Raw genomic sequence first — 26,374 nt, forward strand, 5'->3', positions numbered from 1 at the left:
GTGAAGGAGGCTTTGTTACGAAATAGGAAGCCAATTCTAGATTTAATTTTGGATTGGAGATGCATAATATGAGTCTGGAAGGAGAGTTTATAGTCTAGCCAGACACCTAGGGATTTGTAGTTGTCCACATATTCTAAGTCAGAACCGTCCACAGTAGTGATGATGGTTGGGCGGGCGGGTGGGGGCGGGGAGCGATTTGTTGAAGAGCATGCATTTAGTTTTACTAGCATTTAAGAGCAGTTGGAGACCCCACGGAAGGAGTGTTGTATGGCATTGAAGCTCGTTTGGAGGTTTGTTAACACAGTGTCCAAAGAAGGGCCAGATGTATAAAGAATGGTGTCATCTGCGTAGAAGTAGATCAAGGATTCGCCCGCAGCAAGAGCGACATCATTGATATATACATAGAAAAGAGTCGGTCCAAGAATTAAACCCTGTGGTACCCCCATAGAGACTGCCAGAGTTCCAGACAACAAGCCCTCCGATTTGACACACTGAACTGACACTGAAGCCTTGGCCAGGTCGAAGAAGACGGCTGCACAGTACTGTCTTTTATCAATGGCAGTTATGATATCGTTTAGTACCTTGAGCGTGGCTGAGGTGCACCAGTGACCAGCTCGGAAACCAGATTGCACAGCGGAGAAGGTACGGTGGGATTCGAAATGGTCAGTGATCTGTTTGTTAACTTGGCTTTTGAAGACTTTAGAAAGGCAGGCAGGATGGATATAGGTCTGTAACAGTTTGGGTCTAGAGTGTCACCCCATTTGAAGAGGGGGATGACCGCGACAGCGTTCTAATCTTCCAATCTTTCCAATACTCTTGGTACCATTTGAAAGGAAACACTTTGAAGTTTGTGGAAATATGAATTGAATGTCGGAGAATATAACACACTGGATCTGGTAGAAGAAAATAGAAAGAATAAAAACAACCAATGTTTTTTTACCAGCATCTTAGAAATGCAGGAGATAGGTCACTGTAATAGCTATCACTCTGGTTGTAATTCCGATAGTGTCCAGAAGATGGCAGCAGTGTATATGCAAAGTTTCAGATGGATAACTTGAAGTATAAGTGAACCTTTTAGTGTGAAATCCCCGGGTACATTTGGGCAAATCGTGAAGGAGACATATACTTGGACTTTAAATCCAAGGCACACTTAACCAGCATGGCAACCACAGCATTCTGTAGTGATATGCGATCCCATTTTGCTCGCTCGGATGCTTTCTACGGTGAGATACAATTTGTGAATGGAAGGAAATTATGAAAACAAAGGTGAACGATACAGTATTTTATGTTTCTTTCTTGGTCCTTTTTTGAGGGAAGCCTGGCTTCTCTTGGCATCCATGAATACACGCCACTGCCTTATGCAGGTGCGTAGCGGGCTTTGCAAGCTTGGTTCCCACGCACGCACTGAATACATTTAATTCAATTGCTGAGAACCCTCCCACCTGCTGGCCAACAGATGCTCTCGTGGCGTTTTTATTCAAATCAAATCAAGTTTTATTTGTCACATGCGCCGAATACAACAGTTGTGGGCTTTACTGTGAAACGCTTACGAGCCCTAAATCAACAGCACAGAGTTAAAAAGTACGAAAAAAAATGGTAACACAACAAAACAACAATAACAAGCACCGGAACCGAGTCAATGTGCAGGGGCGCGAGGTAGTTGAGGTAGTTGAGGTAATATGCACATGTAGGTAGGGGTTAAAGTGACGAGGCAATCAGGATGGATAATAAATAGAGTAGCAGCAGCTCGTGTGAAGAGTGTGAAAGTGTGTGTAAGTCATGTGCAGAGATAGTGATAGGGACTGTGGACAAAGCACAAAGGACAGGGACAGAGTCAAAGAAAGGTGTGTGTGTGTGTGTGTGTGTGTGTGTGTGTGTGTGTGTGTGTGTGTGTGTGTGTGCGTGTGTGCGTGTGTGCGTGTGTGCGTGTGTGTGTGTGTGTGTTGGAGTGCCAGTGTAGTATTTGTGAGATAGAGTCAGTGCAAAAAAAGACTTGGCGCTCCGGTACTGCTTGCTGTGCGGTAGCAGAGAGAACAGTCTATGACTTGTTTGGCTGGAGTATTTGACCATTTTTAGGGCCTCCCTCTGACATCGCCTGGTATAGAGATTCTTTATGCGCGGGAGCTCAGCCCCAGTGATGTACTGAGCCGTACGCACTACCCTCTGTAGCGCCTTATGGTCGGATGCCAGGCTGTTGCCATTACAAACGGTGATGCAGCCAGTCAAGAACTATCAACAGTGCAGCTGTAGAACCTTTTTGAGGATCTGAGGGCCCCTGCTAACTCTTTTCAGCCTCCTGAGGAGGAAGAGGCGTTGTCGAGCCACCGAAAAAAAAACTTGAAGCTGCAGACCCTCTCCACTACAGCCACGTTGATGTGAATGGGGGTGTGCACAGCCTTCCGTTTCCTGTAGTCCACGATCAGCTCCCTTTGTCAACAGGGTTTTCTCTACATTTATCTAAAGCCAACCCTATATAATTGGTGTACCTTTAATTATAATTTTCTCGGCAGACTCAGTAGAATATATGGAGAGAACAGTTCAGAATATTATGGATTGATGAAAGAAAGCGATGTAAACACACTCATAGGTATATTCGTCTCCTTTTCAACACCTATTGGGAGATTCACTCTGATCTTGTATATTTTTCTAGGCTTAGGAAAATATTTATGAATTGTTTTTTTTAAACAGTATATCAGAGTAAATCTCCCAATTGACGCAGAAAAGGAGGCCAATATTGAGTTGAGCAGCTGTGCTCCATCTTTCTACTCCTAGTGGAATTCAACCTCAAATTGACTCATTGTGAACCACCTCAGCCCCACAGCCCTTCTCTGATGACCCACCAATCAATGACAAGGCCCTTTGACCACAGGTCAATCAGAACAAAGACCTCCAACCAATATTGGAAACATACCTTTTTTTCTCTCTGTCTCTCTTTTTCTCTCTGTCTCTTTCTGTCTCTCCCTCTATCTCCTCTCTCTCTCCCTCTCTCTCCTCTCCTCTCCTCTCCTCTCCTCTCCTCTCTCCTCTCCTCTCTTCTCCTCTCTCTTCTCCATTACAGGTCACTATAGTTCCGACAGCTGTGGCCATGGCCGTGCATGTCCTCGGCCAATCATCTCTTTCTATCCGCAAATAAGAAAGAGAGTGGACTCGACAGCCATGTCTCAACTACCAGGTTCTCCTCTTAGACCATGTTCACCCCGAAGGCAAACTCTGCCTCTAGTCTTTTCAGACTGTAATCAATCCCGCCTCTTTGAAATGCATGGCTCAATGATCTTTGATACTGATCTACAGGTCTGGAAGAAGGAAAAAAAAGGGAAAGGAGAGAGTGTGAGTTGCGGTGAAGTTAAGGTTGCCCTTAGGGCTGGTCATTATATAGATAGGACTATATCTAAACCTCAGAACTACAAACACAATATTTATGGGGTAAGATTTCTCTGTCCAACACCTGTAGAGGAACAGTGCCCCTCCGCTTCAGTTTCCTATTGTGTCATATGGATGCCTCTGGCTTTGACGTTACTATAACACATTATGAAGGCTCACACATACTTATAACAAGCGTTATACCTGCATTACAAAGCTTTATGCCTGCAGGTTTTAAGTGGAGCGTTAGTGACGGGATGATATAAGCCGGTTCACAAATCAAAATCAAATCTAGTCAAAGTTTATTCGTCTGAGAGGTCACAGCTGTCACAGGCTAAGTGATGGTTAGGTGACATCAGCTGAACACTGGCAATCAAGTGGGAGATAACATTTACTTTTAGCGGCTGAGCATGGGCCCTACAGTGACAGTGTGATCCCGCTGTCATGATGACACTATCATCCGGCTATACATCTTGGTGGACTGCTCTAGTTTTCTTATCTGAATTGTCTGGACTCTGAGTACGCCAGTCAATCCACCTGAAAGAGAGACAGTTCTCTCTTGTCAATAAAGCGTGTGTGTGTGTGTGTGTGTGTGTGTGTGTGTGTGTGTGTGTGTGTGTGTGTGTGTGTGTGTGTGTGTGTGTGTGTGTGTGTGTGTGTGTGTGTGTGTGTGTGTGTGTGTGTGTGTGTGTGGCCTGAGTGGGTCTGAATGAGGCATTAAGGGGCTAATAGAGTAATCATAGCCCCTCGTTAAAGGTCTAATTAGATTGGCCCTTAAAATACAGATTGCTATTAGTCGACCCACTGATTAACACACACTGCTGGCCTTGGCTTTTCTTTCTCTCTCTCTCCCTCTCTCTGTCTCTCGCTCTCTTTTTATCATGCTCTCTCTCCCTCTCTGTCCAACCCTCTTTCTCCCTCTCTCTGTCTCGCGCTCTCTTTTTTTCATGCTCGCTCCCTCTCTCCCTCTCTCCCTTTATCCTCTGTCTCTCACTCTCTTTATTTCGTGCTCGCTCCCTCTCTCCCTTTCCCTGTCTTTCACTCTCTTTTTCGTTTTCGCTCCCTCTCTCCCACTCCCACTCTCCCTTTCCTTCTCTCCCGTTCCCTTCTCTCCCGTTCCCCCTCTTGCTCTCTTTCTTTTTGTTCTCCCTCTCCCCCATCTCGCTCTCTTTTTCGTTCTCCCTCTCTCCCTCTGTCAACAGCCTGTCAATTAGTGCTTAATGCGGGAAAATGAAAGGCTCATTCTCCGAAGCTGATTGCATCAAGCACTTTGACCCTGAACACTCACAGTCAATGGGACTTCTAGATAGCAGGGGACCTCGAGTCACGGATGCACGAATGCATGAACGCACACAGACACACAAACACACGCAAGCACGCACACATACTGTATGTTTGCACCCACGCACACCCAGACACAGAGACACACACACATACACACTCACACCTGTCCCCCATACAGCAAAGGTGTGAGAGGTTGGAAACAGGAAAACAGTACTAATAGCGACCAGCACCACATCACACATAGCCCTCAAAGTGGTCTCTCCACATACAGATAATATCAGATGCTGTCTCACAGTCACATACCACTGCTGCTGGGATGAGAGACATACCAGAGAAAGCTAGCATTCCTAAAGTGCCGATCTAGGATCAGCTTGAACTGTTGGATCATAATGACCAGGATCACATGGACAGGTCCTAGATCAGCACTCTTACTCTGAAATGCTTTGTGAATACGGGCCCTGGTGCACTGATCAACCAGTGTTTGTGTTTCCCCAGACAGCCTGGCACATCAACTGTCTGTCTGTGTGTCTGTGTGTCTGTGTGTCTGTGTGTGTGTCTGTCTGTCTGTGTGTCTGTGTGTCTGTGTGTCTGTCTGTCTGTCTGTCTGTCTGTCTGTCTGTCTGTCTGTCTGTCTGTCTGTCTGTCTGTCTGTCTGTCTGCCTGCCTGCCTGCCTGCCTGCCTGCCTGTCTGTCTGTCTGTCTGTCTGTCTGTCCGACTAAAAGTCAGCTTCTGTATCTGAGAGACGGATCCTTTCATTACGGAATACATACAACCCACTGGGCACAAACGTCAAATCAATGTTTCAACGTTGATTTAACCAGTGTGTGTGCCCAGTGGGAAGACACATGCCTAAACACACACAGAGTCATGCAAAAATCGCTGGTAGGTCTGGACGTCTGACCCCCCCCCCCCCCCCCCAGAGTAGCTGGTTCTCATTTAGTGTGCCAGTGTGGTTGAACAGGGCAGCGGTTGACTTATTCAGGGAAAGACAGTCAGTCAGACAAGACACACAGACACCGACCCAGCACTATCACTGGGATAAGGGCAGCCAAATAAAGGGAGCCTTCACACCACAGTGGAGAAACACAGTGGCCGATGTTTTGTGCCAGCGTGTGTGTGTGTGTGTGTGTGTGTGTGTGTGTGAATGTGCATTTGCCTATGTGTTTGTGTGCACGTACAGTTCCAGTCAAAAGGTTTGGACACACCTACTCATTCAAGGGTTTTTCTTTATTTTTTAATATTTTCTACATTGTAGAATAAGAGTGAAGACATAAACACTGTGAAATAACACATATGGAATCATGTTGCAACCAAAAAAAGTGTTATATAAATCTAAATATATTTGATATTTGATGTTCTTCAAAGTAGCCACCCTTTGCCTTGATGGCAGCTTTGCACACTCTTGGCATTTTCTCATCCTGCTTCACCTGGAATGCTTTTCCAACAGCCTTGAAGGAGTTCCCACATACGTATGCTGAGCACTTGTTGAGTGCTTTTCCTTCACTCTATGGTCCAACTCATCCCAAACCATCTCAATTGGGTTGAGGTCAGGTGATTGTGGAGGCCAGGTCATCTAATGTAGCACTCCATCACTCTCCTTCTTGGTCAAATAGCCCCTTATACAGCCTGGAGGTGTGTTTTGGGTGATTTTCTTGTTGACAAACTATGTAACCAGCAAAGCACCCACACACCATCACTCCTCCTCCTCCATGCTGCACAGTGGGAACCACACATGCGGAGATCATCCGTTCACCTATTCTGCGTCTCACAAAGACAACAAAAAGTCATAATCAAAAAAGCATAATGATGGACTGTCATTTCTCTTTGCTTACTTGAACTGTTCTTACCATTATATGGACTTGGTATTTTACCAAATAGGGTTATCTTCTCTGTACCACCCCTACCTTGTCACGACACAACTGATTGGCTCAAACACATTAAGAAGGTTGGTTACTACATGATTCCAATGTAGAAAAAAGTCAAAAATAAAGAAAAACCATTGAATGAGTAAGTGTGTCCAAAATGTAGACTGGCACTGTACATGTGTGCGTGTGTGGGCCTGCGTACATGTGCGCGCACGCGCGTGCATTCACGCAAATGCACGCGTTTCACCGTATACGTGTCTGTAGCCCTGGTGAGCTCGCTCCTCGCTCATCAATACGCCCCCAGCGATACTCCCTCCCCGTCTGCTAACACAGAAGAACAAAGACCATTGGCAACGCCGGCCCAGTTATAGATCCTCGCTTCTCTGTTCTTGTTCAATCCAAGTCATGCCGCGGTGCTGTAGCCAGGCCACTCTCCGCTGAAAGTTCAATCTCCTCTCTCCTCCACTGAACAGAGCTTCAAAAGAGTGGCTTGAGCTAATGAGCCTGGACATTCGCCAGTTAGAATCTGGCCTCGGTTTAGCCCACCCAGACCCAGTGGTATGATACTGCTATAACACTGACTGTCCTGGGATTTTGTATACTCAATACTGTATAATTCTGTATAACATTCTCTGCATTACAATGTGCGTGGTTGGCACAGAATATAATTAATCAGATCCGGGACCCCCCCTATTTGAGAGTTTTAGAAATGTTTTCTTAGAGAGATAGACCCACAGCTTAACGGAGGAGTAAGCTCACACTACGGCAAGCGGGATATGGAACATTTCACACCGTCGCAAATTCCTACAATTATTTGGATTATTTGATGAAATTGGGTACGCATTCAATTATGGACTGACCTCTTCATTTGCCTGCCTTCAACCAGGTTTATACTGTCCAGCACTGCTTGTGTGGTCTACGAGGACAATTAGCATCATCCACCATCAACCCTCCTCAAGCACTCTGCCAAATCACCCCTGACACAGACACACACAGACACACACACACAGACTCTTTACCACCATAATAAATAGCTGAGACAACACATAAAAGGTTATATACTGTTTTCCTACCAATTACCAGATCAGTGATTTAAGGTCACAGGGGACTGGTATTCTCAGTGGTGCCCAGAGAGGTGTTTAGTTTACACCCCTCATACAGAGCTAGGGATGTAAGGAGGGGGTGAGGGGTCACTCTCTGTACACTTTTACCTGGACGTTCATGGTTACTTCAACTGTATTCAGGGAACAGAACCCCGTCCCAAATTGTACTCTATTCTCCATATAGTGTTCTACTTTTGACCAGACCCCGGTATTCAAGGGTTAAAAAAAGGCTACTAAAGTTTATAATTTACACTTTAAAAATGTAAGATTTTATTTGCCCTAATGAAAAACGTATCCACCCCTAAAAAATGATCAGGATAATAATTAACATTTCCTGTCGGTGCAGAATTATTTTATTGCTGCGAAAGATCTGGTCAAATTAAGATAGCACACCTGTATAGGGAATAGGGTATTATTTGGGATGCATAGAGTTTTGTGAGAAAACATGGGTGTTGTTGCTGTGGTTCAGAGGTCACAGGTCATATGAGTGACCACTTTCTAGGTCTGTGGGTCCCTCTGCTTTCATAGATCTGCTTCACAGCTGTGCGAGAGGTACGCAGCAGGAGGTCTGAGTCTAATGCTTAATAATGAGGTCTGTGGCAACACACACATGCATGGATCTACGCATGCACGCGCACACACACAAACACAATCGCACAGAGTACACACACACGCAAGCTGGCACGCACACAAGCACGCAGGTAGGTACGCAAACACACACACACACGCACACCCTCCCTCCCTCGCTTCCACCTGCCCACACACACGCAAGCAAACACACACACACACACACACACACACACACACACACACACACACACACACACACACACACACACACACACACACACACACACACACACACACACACACACACACACACACACACACACACACACACACACACACAGTTAGACTGTCATCTTGTGTGTGCTGATCTTCAGTAAGTGCCTGTTTAACCTGTGTGTTTGCCCTTCCTGCCCTTTCTATCTGCCTGAGTGATTTGTTAGACTCCAGGGACAGAACAGGGGATGTGGTCTTTTCTGACCGAGCCAGTGATCGACAACCCCGGCCCCATTCCCCTTCGCCCTAGGCTCCGTCCAAAATGGCAACCTATTCCCTATACAGTGCACTACTTTTGACCAGAGCCCACAGGGCAGAGGTTGGCAACAGCCAGGATTTTTTTGGGGCCCCTCAAAGTAAAAAAAAATATATATTATATATATATATTAATTATATATTAAGCCGTGATTGTGTCTCAATGTAATCAAGGTATGAAATGAACTCTCTTTGGGCTTAGTTGAGGTCAATTTGTAGTGTACAACTATAATTATGTTTCAGTCACCCGACCATCCGCTCGGAAAGAAATCGGAAAGTTGCTTACCCCCACATCACACACCATTTCATTTGGGACGCGACCATACACGCTTAGGAAAAAAAGGGTTCTTTGCCAAGAGATAATATTTTACCAAGAACCCTTTTCATCTGAAGAAACCATTTTGGAAAACAAGAGTTCAAAAATCCCTTTTTGGAAGAGGAGGGTTCTTTGTAAGGCAAAGGGTTCTACCTAGAACCTTTAACATCCTAAGAACGTTTTTTCTTTGAGAGGCAAGACGGATTCCTTGGAAGACAAAAGGGATTGGACATAGAGTATAATCCTTCTGGATCTGAATACACTTTTTTTAGCGTGAGTTTTGTTTTCTTATTTGAAATAGTGCCTGAGCATTAATGTTTACCTCAGTGTTTACCCTTTAACATCAGGAGTTTGAGTAATCTGATACTGCTAAATGTAAAAAGAGAACGTGAGAATGTTTCAAACTGTACCTGTATGGGAATATGTGTGCATGTATCTGCTATTCCCTTAATCATTTTACATAATATCTCAAATTATTCTTTGCTGACTGAGTTGATATCTTTGCTAAGATTTCTGTCTTTCAAATGAGTATTTTCTGTGATTTTATTGAGCAGAGAGTAGGAGAAAAAGAAGGGAACATGAGTGAACCAGCAGTTTATTCGCCAGCAGCATCCCACCCTGCATACCACTGCTGGCTTGCTTCTGAAGGTAAACAGGGTTGGTCCTGGTCAGTTCGTGGATTGGGGACCAGATGCTGCTGGAAGTGGTGTTGGAGGGCCAGTAGGAGGCACTCTTTCCTCTGATCTAAAAAATAAAATGTCCCAATGCCGCATGGCAGTGATTGGGGACACTGCCCTGTGTAGGGTGCTGTCTTTCGAATGGGACGTTAAACGGGTGTCCTGACTCTCTGAGGTCATTAAAGATCCCAAGGCACTTATCGTAAGAGTAGGGGTGTTAACCCCAGTGTCCTGGCTAAATTCCCAATCTGGCCCTCGGACCATCATGGTCACCTAATAATCCCCAGTTTACAATTGGCTCATTCGTCCCCCTCCTCTCCCCTGTAACTATTCCCCAGGTCGTTGCTGCAAATGAGAACATGTTCTCAGTCAACTTACCTGGTAAAATAATAGATAAATAAAAAGTAAAGTGTATTGTATGCTATACAGCAAATTGGCCAATTTGACCTACTGTTGATTCAGAAGTTAAATTAACTCAACACTCAGTGGTGTAAAAAAAAATCCAGTTTTGGTGTTAACCATATATCTGTATTCTTTGCATGTGCATTGATTGGTTGATCGACCTTATGCTTATACACAAGATAAATAACATACATTTTTCAAAACTAATCCAATCTGTCAGTAGTTATTACAGTTGTACATAGCACATAGTATATAGTAGTCATACTTATTGTACCGGTTACTGAGATGGTAGTTCCAGTTTAGACGATGTATGTGATTAAAAGTTACAATTGAAGGATATCCTCACTCTGGCTGGATTCCAATAGGAATTACACATCACTTTGAAAGCCCTCAAAGAAAGGCCTTGTGAATACACGTATTGTTAACAATAGTTGCATTTTAAAGGCTAATAAGGCTAGTGTAACCGTTCATAGAGAGTTTCTAGGTAGAACCATTAACAGAGGGTTCTATGAAAGAACCATCTGCAAAGGTTACTACCTAGCCCCAAAAACGGTTTCCCCTGTGGGGACCAACCGAAGAACCCTATATGGTTCTACTTAGCACCTTTTTTTTCTAAGAGTGTAGCCTTCTCTATAGCCACCCACCCAAAGCCCCCTCCACCCTTCATCTCCTCCCCCCCACTGGGTTTCCCCCTCTCCCACTACCTCTTCCTCCAAGGGGCTTTGAAGTGAGATCAGAGAGAGAAGCGTTCGGAATCACATGATGCAGCAAGTCGATCAGGTGCATGGAGACGGAAGCTCTGTTAAAGCAGACTGTTGATTTAACGACCCCTGGTCCGCTCTCATAATGAGACCCGCTTTCTCCTCTCTCTCTCTCTCTCTCTCTCTCTCTCTCTCTCTCTCTCTCTCTCTCTCTCTCTCTCTCTCTCTCTCTCTCTATCGTTCTTGTTATCATTCCCACTTTCGCTCTCTCTCATTCTAGCTCGCTTTTATTTATTTATTTAGCTCTGTCTCTCTTTCGCTCTCTCTCGCTCGCTCTCCTCCCACATCCTGTTCAACTGCCGAATTACTGTTTGTGACAATGTGAGGGGAATGCAGAAAGATAAAGGAAGACAAACGTTTCCAGACAAATGGTAGTTAACACAGCTGTAAAAAAGATGGTTCACTGAGCAGCCAAACAGGTGTCGCCAGCCATCACCAATGACCACTGTGATAGGGACGCCCTCCAGCATCATACAGTGTTACCCTGGACGAGTCCCAAAAGGCGCCCTCTTCCCTACATAGTGCACTATATTGGGAATATGGTGCCATTTGGGATACAGATTTACCCTCTCTCTCTCCCCATTGCTACTGTAGAAATCCACTGCCAGGCCTATAACTCCAGTCTTGCCCCATGCCATGGGGCTGTGGGGGCGCTGGGCTAACTGACACATTGTAACATATGGATTCCATGTCACTGGCAGACAACCCCCCTTGTCGCTATACACTCACCAACGGGTGTGTATGGTGAGTGGATGAAAATAAGTGCACTATACACTGAATGTACAAAACATTAAGAACACTTGCTCTTTCGATTACATCGACTGACCAGGTGAATCCAACGGAAAGCTTTGGTCCCTTATTGATGTCACCTGTTAAATCCACTTCAATCAGTGTAAGATGAAGGGGAGAAGACAGGATAAAGAAGGAGTTTTAAGCCTTGAGACAATGGAGACATGGATTGTGTATGTGTCCCATTCAGAGGGTGAATGGGCAAGACAAAAGCTTTAAGTGCCTTTGAACGGGGTATGGTAGTAGGTGCCAGGCGCACCGATCTGCTTTTCACGCTCAACAGTTTCCATGTGGATCAAGAATGGCACATCACCCAAAGGACATTCAGCCAACTTGACACAATTGTGGGAAGCATCGGAGTCAAAAGAAAAAAAGGCCAGCATCCCTGTGGAACGAGTCCATGTCCCGATGAATTGAGTCTGTTCTGATGGCAAAAGGGTGCAACTTAACATTAGGAAGGTGTTCCTAATGTTTTGTACACTCAGTATAGATGACAGTACAGTGAAGGGGACTGGGACTATAGAGATTGGTTGGACTGGAGTGGGTGTCTAGGACTATGAGGCAGTTTAGGGCATACATTGGGTTGGAATAAGTCTATATCATCACTATATGTCTAATAAATCACTGTGTGTGTTCATTTCATAGAAATAACTCCAAATATATATTTTGTATCATTTATTTCCCTGAGCCTCCTTTTCCCATTGATATAGAAAGTCTGATCATGTGGGTGTGTTAATACAAATGTAAAGATATTTACCAACACAGCCTTGATTGGCGGATAGGATCTGGTAAAGACTCTAGAGCAGGGGTCTCCAACCTTTTCTAGCATGAGAGATATTTTATTTAAAAAATGAAATGTCGAGAGCTACAAAAGTTTTTCTAGACATTAAATCGGCCCATTCTTCTCTTCTCCCATGAAACTCTTCCCCACAACTCTTTCCAAGTTCCTTAATGTTAGTGTGCAAGAGAAAGTAGGGCACTATGTTCTGCCAATATAACTGGTAAAATAATGTTTAATAAACAACTCTAAGACCCCCCCCCCCTTTCTATTTTCCAAAATTATGTTCTCAGTTAAATTATTCCTGGTTTTAGATTTTTGGGGTTTTTCACTCAAAGTTACAATTTTCCGTAGAAAAACAATGTTCTGAGTCCATTTTAATGCTTAAATCACATCACACAACCATTTTTATCTAGGTCTGGAAGAAAACTAACAGTTTTATTTTTGAGTGTAATTCCCAATTAATTGCACGTCTGGCCCTTTAATTTCACATCTAGCGAGTGAGGAATGTGCCATCTAATGTGCCAGTCTAGCAATGGCTCTGTACTGCTGCTGTTCATTTCATGGCAAAGTTTGCAAATGATAGATACAAATGATATGCTTACTCGTGAAATACTGTACCAGTCAAAAGTTTGGACAAACCTGCTCATTCAAGAGTTTTACTTTATTTTTTACTATGTTCTACATTGTAGAATAATAAGTGAAGACATCAAAACGATGAAATAACACATATGGAATCACATAGTAACCAACCTTCTTAATGAGGTTGAGCCAATCAGTTGTGTTGTGACAAGGCCCTACACAGAAGAAAGCCCTATTTGGTAAAGTACCAAGTCCATATAATGACAAGAACAGCTCAAATAAGCAAAGAGAAATGACAGTCCATCATCACTTTAAGACATGAAGGTCAGTAATTTCTGAAAATCCGGAAAATATAAATTACTTTGAAAGTTACTTCAAGTGCAGTTGCAAAAACCATCAAGTGCTATGATGAAACTGGCTCTCATGAGGACCGCCACAGGAAAGGAAGACCCAGAGTTACCTCTGCTGCAGAGGATAAGTTCATTAGAGTTAACTGCATCTCAGATTGCAGCCCAAATAAATGCGTCAAAGAGTTCAAGTAACCAGACACATCTCAACATCAACTGTTCAGAGGAGACTGCGTGAATCAGGCCTTCATGGTCAAATTGCTGCAAAGACGCCACTACTAAAGGACACCAATAAGAAGAAGAGACTCGCTTGGGCCAAGAAACAAGAGCAATGGACATTATACCGGTGGAAATCTGGCCTTTGGTCTGATGAGTCCAAATTTGAGATTTTTTTGTTCCAACCGCTGTGTCTTTATGAGACACAGAGTAGGTGAACGAATGATCTCCGCAAGTGTGGTTGCCACCGTGAAGCATGGAGGAGGAGGTGTGATGCTGTTCATTGACTGCAGCTCAGCGTTCAACACCATGAAAGCTCATCACCAAGCAAGGGATCCTGGGACTAAACACCTCCCTCTGCAACTGGATCCTGGACTTCCTGACAGTCCACCCCCAGGTGGTGAGGGTAGGTAACAACACATCTGCCACGCTGATCCTCAACACTGGAGCTCCCCAGGGGTGTGTGTTCAGTCCCCTCCTGTACTCCCTGTTCACCTACGACTGCATGGCCAGGTACGACTCCAACACCATCATTAAGTTTGCTGACGACACAACAGTGGTAGGCCTGATCACCGACAATGACGAGACAGCCTATAGGGAGGAGGTCAGAGACATGGCCTGGTGGTGCCAGAATAACAACCTATCCATCTAACGTAACCAAGACTAAGGAGATGATTGTGGACTACAGGAAAAGGAGCACCGAGCACGTCCCCATTCTCATCAATTGGGGCTGTAGTGGAGCAGGTTGAGAGCTTCAAATTCCTTGGTGTCAACATCAACAACAAACTAGATTGGTTCAAACACACCAAGACAGTCGTGAAGAGGGCACGACAAAGCCTATTCTCCCTTAGGAAACTAAAAAGTTTTGGCACGGGTCCTGAGATTCTCAGAAGGTTCTACAGCTGCAACATGGTACGGCAATTGCTCGGCCTCCGACCGCAAGGAACTTCAGAGGGTAGTGTGTACGGCCCAGTACATCACTGGTGCAAAGCTGCCTGCCATCCAGGACCTCTACACCAGGCAGTGTCAGAGGAAGGCCCTAAAAATTATCAAAGACCCCAGCCACCCCAGTCATAGACAATTCTCTCTACTACTGCATGGCAAGTGGTGCCGGAGTGCCAAGTCTAGGACAAAAAGGCTTCTCAACAGTTTTTACCCCCAAGCCATAAGACTCCTGAACAGGTAACCAAATGGTTACCCGGGCTATTTGCATTGTCCCCCCCCCCCCCCAACCACTATTTTATGCTGCTGCTACTCTCTGTTGATCTTATATGCATAGTCACTTTAACTATACATTCATGTACATAATACCTAAATTGGCCCGACCAACCAGTGCTCCTGCACATTGTCTAACCGGGCTATCTGCATTGTGTCCCACCATGTACATACTACCTCAATAAGCCTGACTGATAGGTGTCTGTATATAGCCTTGCTACTCTTTTTTCAAATGTATTTTTACTGTTGTTTTATTTCTTTACTTACCAACACACACACACCTTTTTTTCTGCACCATTGGTTAGTAAGTAAGCATTTCACTGTTGTATTCGGCGCACGTGACAAATAAACTTTGATATGATTTGATGTTATGGGGGTGCTTTGCTGGTGACACTGTCAGTGATTTATTTAGAATTCAAGGCACACTTAACCAGCATGGCCACCAACGCATTCTGCAGCGATACACCATCCCATCTTGTTTGTGCTTAGTAAGACTATCACTTGTTTTTCAACAGGACAATGACCCAAAACACACCTCCAGGTTGTGTAAGTGTCACGCTCTCTGACGAGGAGGAGTAGTAAGGTTCGGAGGACCAAAGCGCAGCGTGATGTGAATACATTATTTTAATGTAAGACGAAATAACACGAAGTACACTAAACAAACAAAATAACAAAACGAACGTGACCGCTATCAACACAGAGGGCAAACATGCAACATCCATAGACATAGATAATCACCCACAAAATACTCAAGGAATATGGCTGCCTAAATATGGTTCCCAGTCAGAGACAACAATAAACAGCTGCCTCTAATTGAGACCAATCTAGGCAACCATAGACATACAAACCCCTAGACTGGTAACAACCCCATAAACATACAAAAGCCCGGCCGCACACCTAAGCCTATATGGGAGGGTCTGGGTGGGCATATCTCCGCGGTGGCGGTTCTGGTGAGGGACGTGGACCCCGCTCCACTTCTGACTCGGCCCACTTGCGTAATGTCTCTGGAGCGGGAACACTCACCACCGACCCCGAACTGGAGGACGCCACTGGACTGATGGTCGAGTCTAGAATGAGTGGCACCTCTGGACTGACGGGCGGCACTGGCAGATCCGGACAGGAGGGAGACTCCGGCAGCTCCGGACAGACGGGAGACTCCGGCAGCTCCGGACAGACGGGAGACTCCGGCAGCTCTGGACAGACGGGAGACTCCGGCAGCTCCGGACAGACGGGAGACTCCGGCAGCTCCGGACAGACGGGAGACTTCGGCAGCTGCGGACAGACGGGAGACTCTGGCAGCGCTGAGCATGAAGAAGACTCTGGTAGCACTGGACAGGCGGGGGCACCTGTAGGGAGGAGACGGAGAGACAGTCTGGTGCGGGGGGCTGCCACCGGAGGGCTGGTGCGTGGAGGCGGCACCGGATAGATGGGACCGTGGAGGCGCACTGCAGGTCTCGAGCACCGAGCCTGCCCAACCCTACCTGGCTGAATGCTCCCCTTAGCCAGGCCAGTGCGGCGAGGTGGAATAGCCCGCACTGGGCTGTGCTGGCGAACCGGGGACACCATGCGTAAGGCTGGTGCCATGTACCCCGGCCCGAGGAGACGCACTGGAGACCAGATGTGCTGAGCCGGCTTCATGGCACCTGGCTCGATGCCCACTCAAGCCCGGCCGATACGAGGCGCTGCTATGTACCGCACCAGGCTATGCCTGCGCACCGGGGACGCCGTGCGCCTCACGGCATAACACGGTGCTTGCCCGGTCCCTCTCTCTCCACAGTAAGCACTGGGAGTTGGCGCAGGTCTCCTACCTGACTTTACCACACTCCCCGTGTGCCCCCCAAGAAATCTTTGGGGCTGCCTCTCGGGCTTCCAACCACGCTGCCATGCTGCCTCCTCATACCGCCGCCTCTCAGCTTTCACTGCCTCCAGCTCTGCCTTGGGGCGGCGATATTCTCCAGCCTGTGCCCATGGTCCCTTGCCGTCCAGAATCTCCTCCCATGTCCAGGAGTCCTGAGATCGCTGCTGCTGCCCGTTACCATGCTGCTTGGTCCTTTGGTGGTGGGTGATTCTGTCACGCGGTGTAAGTGTCACGCTCTTCTTCCTCCTCCTCTGACGAGGAGGAGTAGTAAGGATCGAAGGACCAAAGCGCAGCGTGATGTGAATACATTATTTTAATGTAAGACGAAATAACACGAAGTACACTAAACAAACAAAATAACAAAGCGATATCCCTTGACTGTTTACAGGAACAATGGTGAGGTGTTTGCTCTGTCCCTGTACTATAGATTGCCCTTTAACCTCTGTAGCCTTCTGCCTGGTGTGTTTAACTTGTCTAAAGTATGGTATCTTTAAAGCTATTTTTTTTATTTGTATTTTTATTTGTATTTTTTTCTAGTTGAGTATATTATTTATATTGCTTTGTCTTGTCTGTGTGTGTGTGTAAAACTTAATAAACAGAGTTAATAAAAAATAATAATAATAAATAACAAAGCGAACGTGACCGCTATCAACACAGAGGGCAAACATGCAACATCCATAGACATAAATAATCACCCATGAAATACTCAAGGAATATGGCTGCCTAAATATGGTTCCCAATCAGAGACAACAATAAACAGCTGCCTCTAATTGAGAACCAATCTAGGCAACCATAGACATACAAACCCCTAGACTGGTAACAACCCCATAAACATACAAACGCCCTAGACAGGCCAAAAACACATAATCACCCATGTTACACCCTGACCTAACCAAAATAATAAAGAAAACAAAGAATACTAAGGTCAGGGCGTGACAGTAAGGGCTATTTGAACAAGGAGAGTGATGGAGTGCTGCATCATATGACCTGGCCTCCACAATCACCTGAACTCAACCCATTTGAGATGGTTTGGGATCAGTTGGAGCGCAGAGTGAAGGAAAAGCACTCAACAAGAGCTCAGCATATGTGGGAACTCCTTCAAGACTGTTGGGAAAGAATTCCAGGTGAAGCTGGTTGAGAGAATGCCAAGAGTATGCAAAGCTGTCATCAAGGCAAAGGGTGGCTACTTTGAAGAATTTGAATTTGTTTAACACTTTTTTGGTTAATTCCATATTTCTTATTTCATAGTTTTGATGTCTTCACTATTATTTTACTATGTAGAAAATAGGAAAAATAAAGAAAACCAATTGAATGAGTAGGTGTGTCCAAACTTTTGACTGGTACTGTAATTCTGTCAGGTAAGGCTATTTTGCAGTTAATATTTATTTGAGAAGGTTTGGGGGAAAGTATTTCTGTCAACCACAAGACGGTTATCACACCAATTGGTTACACAAGTTGTGATAGACAAACACGCACACCACACAGGGGAAATATTGCTGGAAATTAATTGGCATATATTGTTTTAGCTTTGGCTTTTTAAGCCAATAGTGGCTAACCAGGATATTGTTCAGAATAATCAGATCAGATTGTGATGTCGTGGGCCATCTGGGCCATGACATCACAAAACTCCATCCCACCTGAACAGGTTTAAATTCCAGGTATTTAAAAAAAAACAGCTCTAACACAATAGAGCATTGTCAAAATGTTCACATTATCTGTGTAACTTTTTTGACTGCACTGCCCCTTTAAGGATCGTTTGGCATGGGGGTTTATCCTCTTGTGATATACAGTGCATTCGGACAGTATTCAGGCCCTTGACTTTTTCCACATTTTGTTAGGTTACAACCTTATTCTAAAATCAATTTACACACAATACCCCATAAATGACAAAGAAAAAGCAGGTTGTTACAAATTTCTGCTAATTTATAAAAAATAAAGAATGGAAATATCACATTTACATAAGTATTCAGACTCTTTGGCAGAGATTACAGCCTTGAGTCTTTTTCGTCATGACACTTGTCACACCTGTATTTGGGAAGTTTCTCCCATTCTTCTCTGCAGACCCTCTCATGCTCTGTCAGGTTGGAAGGGGATCGTTGCTGCACAGCTGTTTTCAGGTCTCTCCAAAGATGTTCAATCAGGTTCAAGTATGGGCTCTGGGACATTCAGAGACTTGTCCCGAAGCCACTCCTGCGTGGTCTCAGCTATGTGCTTAGGGTCGTTGTCCAGTTGAAAGGTGAACCTTCGCCCCAGTCTGAGGTCCTGAGCGCTCTGGAGCAGGTTTTCATCAAGGATCTCTCTGTACTTTGCCTCGATCTTGACTAGTCTCCCAGTCCCTGCAGCTGAAAAACATCCCCACAGCATGATGCTGCCACCACCATGCTTCACCGTAGGGATGGTGCCAGGTTTCCTCCATACGTGACGCTTGGCATTCAGGAAAAATAGTTCAATCTTGGTTTCAGCAGACCATTCTATCTTGTTTCTCATGGTCTGAGAGTCTTTAGGTGCCTTTTGGCAAACTCCAAGCAAGCTATCATGTGCCTTTTACTGAGGAGTGGCTTCCGTCGGGCCACTCTACCATAAAGGCACGATTAGTAGAGCGCTGCAGAGATGGTTATCCTTCTGGAAGGTTCTTCCATCTCCACAGAGGAACTCTAGAGCTCTGTCAAAGTGACTATTGGCTTCTTGGTCACCTACCTGACCAAGGCCCCCTCCCCCGATTTCTCAGTCTGGCGGCCAGCTCTAGGAAGGCTGGCAGCCAGCTCTAAGAAGAGTCTTCGTGGTTCCAAACTTCTTCCATTTAAGAATGTTGGAGGTCACTGTGTTCTTTGGGATCTTCAATGTTGCTGACATGTTTTGGTACCCTTCCCCAGATCTGTGGCTCGACACAATCCTGTCTCGTAGCTCTACGGACAATTCCTTCAACCTCATGGGTTGTTTTTTTGCTCTGACACGCACTGTCAACTGTGGGACCTCATAAAGACAGGTGTGTGCCATTCCAAATCATGTTCATTCATTTGAATTTACCACAGGTGGACACCAATCAAGTTGTAGAAACATCTCAAGGATGATCAGTGGAGACAGGATGCACCTGAGCTCAATTATGAGTCTCATAGCAAAGGGTCTGAATACTTATGTAAATAAGGTATTTATGTTTTTAATTTTTAATACATTGGCAAACATTTCTAAAAATCTGTTTTTGCTTTGTCATTTTAGAATAAGGCTGTAACGTAACAAAATTTGGAAAAAGTCCAAGGGTCTGAGTAGTTTCCGAAGGCACTGTATCAATGCACTGTGTGTGGGTGCTGTGGATGGATAACTTCCACAAACTGCCTCTCCTGTCCAGAAAAGATGAAGGTAAATAAACATAGAATAACAGAGGTCCCCATCCCCTGCTAAGATGAAAGCTCCTCAACTTAAGAGTACATTAGAGGAACCAACTACTGCCACAACAGGAGGGCAACAGTCAAACATAGTCAACCACGACCTTCAAACATCAAACACAGTCGTCATTACATTAAAATATTTATTCTCTTATGTGCCTGAAATCAGCCCACACGGTCAACACAGAGCAGCAGTGAAACACCGGGCTCAGACATTCTCTTCATCTATGGTAACACAGCTGTCAAATGGATCGTACCATTAGAACCTTTAGATTTGGGGATTTTTGGATGGGTTATTCTCTCTCTTCCTTATCTTAATGACCCCCCCCTCGCTGTGTGTGGCAAGGAGAGGGAAGATCACTGTAGCAGATGTACAATACGACCACAAACTCAAACCGTGACTCGGGAACTCAGCAGCTTGACTGAATCTCGGATTAATGCGCCCTGCTCCCAGTTTCTTGAATTCGACACAGATATGGTGGGAAGCCTTCCTTATCAGGATGGGTGGTGGAATCTGCTGTTGAGGGAATGGGTTATTATTTTATGGGATAACTGGAATAACTGGATAGAGAGCTGCTAAATCCTCCACTGACGGGGAAGCGAGGCCCAAGGAAGTTAACAGAATGGGAGTGGGCAAACATTTGAGGGTTGCACTCCAGGGCTGGGTTCACCAGATACGTTCAGTGTTCAAGAGTCCTTTACGGTATGTTATACAAGCCTCTGACGGGATTCAAGGTAACACCAACCTGCCTGTGCAGAATCAATATCACATAGATTAATCGTAGACTACTTCCTGAATGACACCCTATTCTCATAGGCCTCCCAGAGTAATGCACTTTGTAGGGAATAAGGCTTTTGGGGCACAGATTTCGACTTGGCACAGGGATTACTTCTCATGTGATGCTCTACGGGTTTAGTTGGTTCCAGACACGGTTTCCATATGTTGTGTGTGTGTGTGTGTGTGTGTGTGTGTGTGTGTGTGTGTCTATCACCTCTGTGTGTGTGTGTGTGTGTGTGTGTGTGTGTGTGTGTGTGTGTGTGTGTGTGTGTGTGTGTGTGTGTGTGTGTGTGCGTGCGTGCGTGCGTGCGTGCGTGCGTGCGTGCCCGCGTGTGTGTGCACGCTGAGTGTGTTCATACAGTGTGTGTGGTGCGGGTGCAAGGTAGACTGCCTCTTATCAAAGCTGTGTCCTCATTCAATAACTGGGAGGCATGTTATCCAGTGCAGCTGTCCAGCTGAGGGTGTATTGAGTGAAGCCTCCTATAAGACACAGTTTACACCTAGCTGACAACCCAGGGGAGGAGATCAACAGGAACCGCTCGATGCTCATGCATACACATCTATCTGCTCTGCTCTCTATTCCCAAGATGTAGCCTCTCACACAGGCACCCATACACACGCATAGACGCACACACAAACACGCTCAGACACAGATAGACACACACACAGACACATACACACACCTGCTCCTTTCTCTGATGGCATAATTATTCTACCAACCTGTTTTCTCACATGCTTACGTTTATTATTCATATAGCTAGACGCTCCAGCTGCGTCTAGCTATCCGAACTCTCCCGTACAGTAACTGAAGCTCGCCACCACACTGTGCGATAACGACGCAGGGAATCACGGGAAGATCAACACTGTCTGTCTGGGTCTTGAACGCTGTGGTAGGACGTGGTGTTTTGTCATTCTCTTCCTCTGTTCCCACTTCTGTTCTTGTACCCCTTTAGTTACAGCTCAAGTTTGAAACATCTCCCTGAGGAAAATAAGCATGATTCGCCTCGCTGGAGACATCTGCCCTTTGAAAGAGAGAGGCTGTTTGAACAGCTGTCACATCCCACTGCTCGTCTGAACATCTTCAGATGAAACAGAGAACGTCTGGGGCCGTATGTATCTCTGCTTCTGATCTTGGATCAGCCCCCCCCCCCTCCAATCCATGCAGTCATCCGTTGTTATCTAAAAAGTGATCCTAAATTATACTCTGAGACGGTTGATACATATGGCCCCTAGGGTAATGTTGTGGTTTGGATACTAGAGGAGACGTCAACAAGCAACACAACGATGCAGAAGACAACAGGCAAACCCAGCAAGGATTACCAAAGCAGGTAGAACCGTTTTAAACTGATACACTCACACAAAATATCCCCATTCACGGTGAGATACTGTAGGTAGACATCCACTGGAGAGGGTACGCGAATGGATGACTCTCTTAAGCGCATAGAAGCTGATAGAACAGAGAGAGATACCTGTATATAAAGAATGCCTGTGAACAAATGTGCTACTTTCTTTGTGTTTTCTGTGTTCATTGTGATGCATGGGTCACCCATTTACATATGTAGGCTACGTTATGTACATGTACTGTAGTGTGTCATGCATTGTCATGTATGGGCCAGGTTGTCTACATAGCAACCAAAGAGTTCCATCCCCGAAGATTTGAAGCTTAACACTTAAGACTTTGGTCCTGAAGTGGCTGCCTGTTAGTCAGTGAAGAGGAACGAAACATCAGCCTTTCGAAAAGTCCCGGGAGTTCAATTGCATTAAAGCCCTTAGTTTGCCTGAGCTTCGATAAAATTGGATAAAGCAGGAAAAGCTGCTTCCATCACTCAGAATTCATTTCCCCCAAAATGATTTGAGCTGCATAGTACCCACTATGGATTGGGAACCCCTATTCTACCCCTGTCCATCTCTGTACTTTAATCAAATTATCCTCTATGTTTGGAGGTAATATAAACTAGGTTTGTCATGATACCTGTATCGCGATTCTAGGAAGTAAGGAAGGAAGGGAAACAAAACATGAAGTGGACTTACTATCTTTAGGAAAACGGTCCTAATGTTGGAAAAATCTGCTTTATGTTGTCGCCAATGTTCCCTATAAGCTGTGCATGGGCGCGCAGTTCCCCCGGGACTGCCGCACAGAAGAAATATCAGTCCGCAAAAAGAAGCATGAGATTGAACTTCACTCAACTTTCTAGTTTCCCCTATAGTTAACACTATCAACGTTTCCCTTTACTGTGCGAATTGTGAATGAATCAACTCAATACTAGCCACTTTCAATGCAACATACCGAAACAAAACAAACTATACCATACATTTTCTTGTAGACAGAACACATTGGAGTAGGTTTCTATTGCATTAACAGGCACGACCCATACTCTACACAGACCTGTGCACCATAACCACTCAGAGCTGCAGTGTGCAAATAGACCATTGCCATACATGGATCTGTGCCATTCACTTTGAACTGGACTGTGTTTACAGCATGAGCAGTCATGAGTTGATGTGCTTGTTTTGAGATCAAAGCGAGAGCTGCACGTAGCGAGGTGTGTACACTTGTTCATGTTCTTTGCTAGTTAGTGAGCCCAGGTATAGCTAATTTCTAGTCCGCAATGAGGGAGTGGTTGCTTCCTACAAGAACACAAAACATGTGCATTTCTAGCCATCTTTGAAAAACAATTCAGGGAAAGATATATATATATTTTTCTGTATTAAAGGGGCAGTGTTGTATTCTGCCAATAGGCAGAGGGTAGCATCATTTGTCTGACTCTCTGTAATAATGGTGTGGGAATAATAATAATATTTTTTTGTAAAGTGGTTTCTTGCATCAAACAACACAATATTTTCAGTCACCTCCTTGTCTGAAGGACAAGTGGATAAACTGGTTAATGTCAACCCCTGCATGTTTTTTTCAAAAGTCTCATGGAACGCAGGCCTACATTGAACACCATACATTGGCTGCTACTATAGGCTGAATGATAGAAGACTTATTTCCATGTTAAAACGTTATGGGATGCATTTTCTCCATAGTTTTTCTATAGTGGGCCACTCTGATAGGCCTACGTTACGATCAAATAGCCACAGTAGCCTACTTGGCCATTGTTATAACTGTAAATTAAAGCAGGTACAGCCTCAGTGTTCACAGTACACTCTCGCCAGATGTTGCACAGAATTTTCAAGTTTGCGCTCGGCAGACCTGGAATTTGCTCAGTGCCTAAAAGAATTAGAGGGAACATTGGTTGTCACCGAGAGTCATGTTAGTATATTTTGCAAGCTATAGCACACAATTGTTACAAGACTAATTTAAGAACACACACACGAGTGCAAGCGTACACACACGCACGCACACACACACAGCTACGCATGTGCGCACACACACCTGTTTGGCATCTTTCCGATCCTGTCCTTATTTGGGGCTTCATTATTGGGATTCCTGCCACTCTGTCTCCCAGACAGCATCCACCCTGTCCCTGTTATTCAACCAGCAGCATGTTGTCAAAACCAATAAGTTTTCTCAAAGTCACACACACACACACACAAACTTTTCTCAAGACAACTCATCCAAGCACCAGGCCTTGATGTGTGGGATGAAACGTTTCTTTAAGGTGATACGGGGGGATATCACCTCTCTTCCCCGCTCCATCATCCCTCCATCCTTCCCCCATCTCTCCCTCTCCCTCTCCCTCTCTCTCTCCTCACTCATTGTCATTATTTTCAACATGGCCCTTCTCTGATCTACTAAGGATTGTGGGTCCTCTCTCTACGGGGGATTTCAATGTCAGGCGCCACCTTGACGGCCGTGAGGGTGTTTGATTTCCCATCATGCTTTGTGGTGGTGTGTCTACCTTCCTTCCCGCTCTTTGGAGGTGGAGGCGAGGGGAGGCGAACGCTGTGGTGCCCCCGCACCGTCGGGCAATTATCCTCTAGCATAATAAGGAGTGGCTCTCGCCCTGCCGCTCTGATTGACACCTCTCCTCCTTATTTGTCAACAAATCAGATGGCTCATAATGGCGTGGGTGGCCATATTGAGCTAAGGGTGTCGTTTGTGGAGCTGAGCATCGCATCGTCTCTCGCTCCCCTTCTCTCGCTCTCTGTCACCTCGTTATCTCTGACAGGGTGTCGCTTGCTCAAACTTCCCCTCCTTTGTCATCTCTACATACTTGTGTCTGTGTTCAACCAGAATGACAAAAACTATATTCAGTGTAGGTACTAATGTTCATTTTGTGACCAATGACCAGAAACATGGACTGGTGGCTGTTTTCCACCAAGTGTCACATACTTTGCACAACCAGGAAAAAACTTTGGTTAAGATTGTCAAAGAGTAAAAAGGGCACACTCCAAAAAGACACACATACACTGACAAGATGCAGGCCATAACTGTCATTCGATCGATTGTATTAAAACCATGGATTTTTAAAAGAGTGCAATGCGCACAATCCTTATATGACAACATATAAATGTGTTATGATGAGCAGCACGCGTGACAATAGGGTGATACTCACAGCCATCCTTACGGTCCTCAGGACTAGACAAGGCCTCACTGTCTGACAGCAGGCCAGACACCGCAAACAACTTCCTCCCAGAATCCTCAGCGGCTTTGAGCGACCACGGCGAACCAGACAGAATACGCCCTCCTCCAAACTCATACTGCTTCCTTTCCGAGTCGGTATAGCAGCCCTTGAGCCTCTTAGCAGGGGTGAAGGCTGACTGATAACCCCTGACCTCCCTCTCCTCAGGCAGGGAGGAGAAGGGTCTGAAGGCGCCTACCCCGCTGTGGTTGAGCATCTCTAGAGATGAGCAGTCCAGGTTGGGGGGGTGGAACTGGGGGTGGAGGTGGAGCAGGGAGGCAGGGAAGTCTCTGGCGGGGAAGGTGCCATGACTGGAGACGGGCCCCTGGCGGTGGTACATGGAGGCAAATGTGTAGGAGCCGGAGGGGAAGGGGAGGTGGAGGTCCTTCTCGGAGATGGGGACACCGAAGGCCGTGGGGCCTGGCAGGGGATGGAGGAATCGTGGCCAGCCTCGGCTGTGGAGGCCAGCACCATCAGGGCTGGGGAGGCCAGGGGACTGGGCAGGTAGGAGGAGCTGTCCATCTTAAAAGAGGGACGGTGGAGGTCCATCCAATCCACGCCTCCCTTAGTCCTATAGAGGGAGGGACTGGTCAGGGGGAGGGGCTGAGTGTTGGTGTGATTTGAAGATGATGTAGAATAACTTCACTGTGAGTCCATTCTCATAGGGCTATATAAGGAGAGAAGAGCATTGATTATCCAAATACAATTGTCAAGAACGAGGGGTATTTAAGAAAGAGATATGGAAGACACATAGAGAACGATGACTCTCACAATGAACTAATGCAAATGCTGAATAATAACGTTAAAATAAAACATGTGCAAAATGATTTTTTTTTGTAAATCTGGACAATTCTGTTAAGAAATACTTTGATAGCACTGGAAAAAACGTTATTTGTAACTGAGAATATATTTATTTGTAACTGAGGATATATTTAACCTCTTAAATGAAGAGTTAAGCTAAAAAAAACATGAAATATAGCAGAACATATAGCAGAA

The 26,374-nt window shown here is 45.4% G+C and overlaps 1 pseudogene; it reads right to left on the bottom strand.

Moving 5' to 3' along the window:
- Positions 1-25,927, bottom strand: part of LOC135512561 (E3 ubiquitin-protein ligase RNF220-like) — a 46,156-nt pseudogene extending 20,229 nt beyond the window's left edge.
- Between the last annotated feature and the right edge of the window lie 447 nt (positions 25,928-26,374).

Source organism: Oncorhynchus masou, chromosome 24 (assembly GCF_036934945.1).
Source record: "Oncorhynchus masou masou isolate Uvic2021 chromosome 24, UVic_Omas_1.1, whole genome shotgun sequence".
NCBI lineage: Eukaryota > Metazoa > Chordata > Actinopteri > Salmoniformes > Salmonidae > Oncorhynchus > Oncorhynchus masou.